Source organism: Labrus mixtus, chromosome 24 (genome assembly GCF_963584025.1).
Source record: "Labrus mixtus chromosome 24, fLabMix1.1, whole genome shotgun sequence".
Classification (NCBI taxonomy): Eukaryota; Metazoa; Chordata; class Actinopteri; order Labriformes; family Labridae; genus Labrus; species Labrus mixtus.
The window spans coordinates 12920247-12925702 of NC_083635.1; positions in this window are offsets into that span (position 1 = coordinate 12920247).

A 5456-nucleotide genomic window follows, 5' to 3' on the forward strand; every position below is an offset into this window, starting at 1 on the left:
AACATCCTCTAATTCGTCTATCTTTTCTCACAAAACAGCCGAGTGGCCAGAGGGAGGGAAAGTACAGCTGTTACATCACTCTCTATTAATCACTTTCCAGTTTGAAAATCAAGAGCAAAGACTTTCATTTTTGTTTACCAGACTTAGACAGAAATGTGAAAACTTTGCCCATCAATGTTGGAACGTTAACAAATACTTGAGGAAAGTTTTGAGATGCTACTTTACTGTCCTGCACCCAACACTTTCAAACATTGCAATTTGGGGAGGAGGGGGGGGGGGGGGCGGGGCAATCAACTTTTGCCTGATTTCACAACACAAAATATGAAATATCTACAATTCTACAATTCACTTAGCAGACTCTTTTATCCAAAGCGACGTACATCAGAGAGTAAGAACAACACAAGCAAGGATCTAGAAAAAAGGGAACAATGTCAGTAAGAGCAAACGATCAGCTTTGAGTCTGATTGGACACACAGGTGCTGACAGGAAGTGACCAGAGGCAAAGCACAACATTGAGGGCAGTTCTTGAGAGCTCTAATCAGTATAGAAACCATCTTATAAGTCGTCGTTATCAAACAAAAACCATCGTCATTACCATCATCATCATCAATAATATGGAGACCATCATCATTAAGTTAGTAGGTATTCATGAAAGAGCTGGGTCTTTAGCTTTTTCTTAAAGGTGCAGAGGGACTCTGCAGATCACATGGAGTTTGGAAGTTCATTCATCTTCAAAATCTTGTTTACCATGAAAGTTGAAGCCTCATAGGGAAGCAGCTTCTTTTTGTGAGTCCTTGATAGCAGAAAGTCTGAACTTCTTACTTTGTTTGGCTGAATAACTGTTCAGACCCCCCACCCCCCTTAAATTGGACACCAAGGTGCTGCTGTATCAAACTCACATTGGTAAGCACCTCCTGCACTCCGAACACCTTTGAAAGTGAAGTAGTGCCTACACATTGTTATCCCCTCTTAGTGCTTTTGTAACTTTAAGTCAATCTTACTGAAAAAACTGAAAAAAGTTAAAAAGAAAATGTTTTAACTTGTTTTGAAGCCTCCACTCAGTGCTTCTCTTCCAGCAGTATGAGCATTAAGGGGGTGTCTTACTTCTTCTACTCACCCCTCTGTGCTCTTTTGTCTTTCTCAGTAATGTCTCCAGTGAACCAGTAGGGATCAGGAGAACATGATGGGAGTGCTGCTTATCCTTTAAAAGAGTTATAGTGGACACAAGAGGTAAAATATTAGCATCAAACTGGAGTTCTTTAAACTGAAATGTACTGAAGTGCTATAAAAATAATGAATCTGTCTGTAAATCGCCAGAAGGTTATTTGATTTAAGCGCTCAGTATGTATTAGGGTTAATGGGAATTCATTAATTATGTGAATTAAGTGAAAGGGAAGAGAAAAATCCTGTTTTATTTTAGAGCAGAACACCTTTAAGATATGTTTAACCTTTATTCTGTAGTGAAGCACTTACAGTTTAAATTAATTTTCTCATGATGTTAAGAAGTCTCAAATACTCAAATCTACCACACAACACTGGTTTTTAAATTCCAATAAATCACTCCAGAGCTTATTTTCTCCACCAGGTTTAAGACGTTTGCCCATTTAAGATGAATCACCTCCGAGCTTATGTACCCTGATGGATGTAAAGCCAAACAGAGTGTAATGCCTCTGCTAAATAAATAAATCAAACACTCTGCAAAAAGGGGGCAAAGAGACAATTAGTTCATTAGCTGGAAGTTGCAAATTGCCTCCATCCTCACCTGTGTTGGACTTCATTAAAGCTAGCTCAGTGTACATCTGTAACTTGAAGAAATAGTCCAAGACAGTGGGAAAGAAAGCTTTATTGAGTTCTTTCAAACTAATCATGGAAATAAGTGAGCTTAAGCGAAACCAGAAGGCATTCTGTTTTTTACTGTTCACAAAAATCAATAAAAAGTGAATCATAGCTTTTCATGCTAAGTCGAGTCAGCGTCTGCACATCGGAGAACGACACAGAGAACATGACAGCTACTTTGTGTCTTATATTGAGTCATGTTAATCAGATACAGACATGAAACTGTGGATTTCTCCAGAATGAAGGCTGTCAGCGTTGTTTACCCGCGTGCTTGTGCTCGTGCATGAAGTGTACCGTGCCTGAGCACGATACAGAGCGGTCACACTGGTCAAACGAACTGGACTTTAGCGTTGAAGCGTGCTTGGGTACGGATGGCCAGTGTGACCGCGCCCTCAGAGATAACATTTAGCTACACAATTTCAAATACACATTTTTATTGCTATAGTGAAAAAACACCTCGATGGTCCTCTTCTTGTGATTCAAATTCAGAAATTTGTATTTTTCATACTTTTTTTTTTTTTAGACTTATAATGAAATGTTTTGTCTGTATTTATTTCTGAGGAATATCTTTCCATGCCTGGTACATGGTATGAAGAAAGAATCATTTCACAGGCAGAACTGATGAAAGTTATTGTGAAACAGAAGTTGGAGAGTGAGTGAGACCTCCAGTGTTCATAAAGCGCCCTGAATTCTGAAGTGCTTTTTTTCCTTTGTCTGAAAGACCTTGATACTCCCCTCATGAAAACCTGATTATTTTGACCACCCAAGACTTCAGTACAGAACATCTCTCTCCTGAATTTGTGAATTTGAATAGTTTTCTCAAGTAAAGAATGGAGATATTTATTTCAACAGTCTCTATAGGGTGCCTTCTTTCCTTTTCTTTACTGAACTGTAGCTGTAGCACATTATTTAAAAGAAAACCCGAACATAACTCCATGAGGATTCAGAGTGAGACCAACCTTCAATACAGTGGATATGAATTCAGATCCTTAGAAGTGCAAAAAATATCTTTGCATATTGCAGGAGCGCAGATCAAAATGCATTAATTCCCCCCACTATTTAAATGATATGCATCTTTATGTAAGTTATGAAAAGAAAAGTGCTTGTTGATTAACACTAGAAATTAGCCAAAGGAGTTCTCAGGGGTAATTTCTCCAACTGCAGATCTTTTAATTAGGTTAAAAATGCATTTTAATACTTTTTTCCCCACATTATTAAAATAGTTTTCCATCATTAGTACTTAGAAAAAAGGAGAAAATTTGATCTCCAGGTAAGGGCAAGAAGACCGATCAACACATGCATCATTATTATTCAGCCTGGACAAAAAAAAAAGATTATGTTCTATTTATTTCTGTCAAATCAGCATCCAGAAGAAGAAGATATTTCCCACGACTTACAACACACCTGCACTCGCTGCATTGCATCCTGGTCTTTTGAGTCTTCTGTCAGTGATGACATTTTTCTCCTTTCCTCCTCTGTGATGGATTTCTCCCTCTGTGATCATTGAACGTCTGTGATTGGTGGATCTGGGAAGAAGTCCTCCTCTCTTTGATTCTGACTCAGACACCTGACACCTCCACCTTTAGATGCGTCAGGAGTATTTTCTACCATCAAAACATGCGCTGGAAGTATCTTGATGTATTGTCACGCTGTGTGTTTTCTGCAGCAGAAGGCAAATTTCAATAAATCCAGTGACACCTTTCCCTTCAGCGAATGCTCCTTTTTCTGTTATTACTCCAAAAATATTATAAACACAGGAGAAGAGAGTGAAGTATGTGCAGAAATGGAAGCTGCACTCATTCTTTTTGACCTTTCAAACATGCAGCACACTCAGTTAACTTCAGTTTGTCTTTGTGGGGCGGTAATAAGCAGCCTCCTGTGTGTTGTGTTTTTGTGTTCACGCTGATGGATGAGACAAGCTGCATCTTTATGTAAAGCAGTTCCACATTTCTTTTCCCTTACACCTCTACCAATGCGTATTATTTGGGATCAACAGGGCTTAGTGAACTTGCAGAGGTGTATTTTAAAGGCCAAAAAAAAAAAAGTATAATAAAGCCTTTTCTTTTTCGCCCCGCGGTCTAATAAAGACGTATGTGTTATTCTCTCATGTGCTGAAGAAAGAGTAGGATGGATTTGTTTGTGGATGCAGGTTCAGAGTGAACTGCACCAGCTCCTGCAGCGTCGACTGACTTCCCCAACTTCCCTTTCTCTGTGGTATTTACACCCCGCACACACACACACACACACACACTCTGAGAATTAATGAGAAAACAACTAAATGGAGCTGCTGAGGGCTTCATAAGCAGCTCTGATGACGCTCGCCTACACAGGGCTATTTGGAGATTGAAATCTAATTCACACACTACCTTAATCTAATTCAAACACCACTACAAAGATTCACATAATTATGACTGGCACTTAATTATGGATGTTGTACGCGGCGAGAAAAATTCCCCGTGAATTAAAAAGTTGTCTCGCTTGTAGATCGGGCTCCATCTGAGCTGAGAAACAGGATTGACTCGATGATTTCAGCTAAGTGGTGATAAAAGGCCTTGTGTCTGATTTGTCTTTAGTGAAAGGAAAATAGATCCAGGCTGATTATAGAGGCGGTCTCAGATCAGCTGCTGGCTGAGACAGGGGAAATGGGAGGTGCGACATCTGTACGGGACTGTTTTTTAAATTAATTTTTTTAGCTGGGTGTCATTCTTGAACAATGTTGACTGTTGAGCCGGCAGCATCATCCACTTCACCCGCTGCTGTGTTTCCTTATCTGCTTCAAATTCTGCATCATCTGAAGCCTTGATGCTCAGCGATACCGTCTAGAAATATGTGATGGATGCAACTTCCTCCTTTAACATACATTGTAAAGTTTGAAACTGCAAACACATTTTGATCTTTGTTTGGTGTCTGGTGGTTCACTTTCTTACTTCCACAGGTATGAAGGTGTCTTGATTGCGTAACATCCTTTAAATGTTGATGAACCCTTCAGATCTCGGGATTGGTTTTAATGTCTTTCAGCTCATTGTTTTGGTTTGCTGGCATCAAACTTTCTATTTTGGCTTCATAGTGCTCTTCTCTCTTCTTTGCAGACACATACATCTATGATTCATTTATGAAAAAGCTACTGGTTCTGAATTATGTGTATTTGAATTAATTTAATGAGTCTTGACTTTAATAATTTTTTTAGGTATGGGAGAGATGTTCTGTTACATAAAAGATTCTGAAGGTGTGTTTCTGTGTTTGCAGCAAACTTAGAAGCTTCTCTCATGGCAGAAGGTGTGACTCATCATTAGAGGAAGAAGTGTTTTTATAGCATTCAGTTTATTACCCCGGTAAATACAATAAGGCTGTACATTAGTCCCTCATCTTGAACACAGCATACTGCTGCTCTGATATGTGATTCTGCACGGCACGCTGTCGTTCAGGAGTCTGAAAGGACTGTGGTGATGAATGACGAACATGTGTGCTCTTTACCTTCTTCATATTATAAACATGTCTTTGCTGTCAGATAGTGGTTTATCTTGACGACTTTCCTTCACCTTGTTGTCCCCCCCCCCAATTGGTAAGTTATGGTCTTCTTCTCCTTCCCATTTCCCTTCACATGTTTCCTCCTCTTCCTC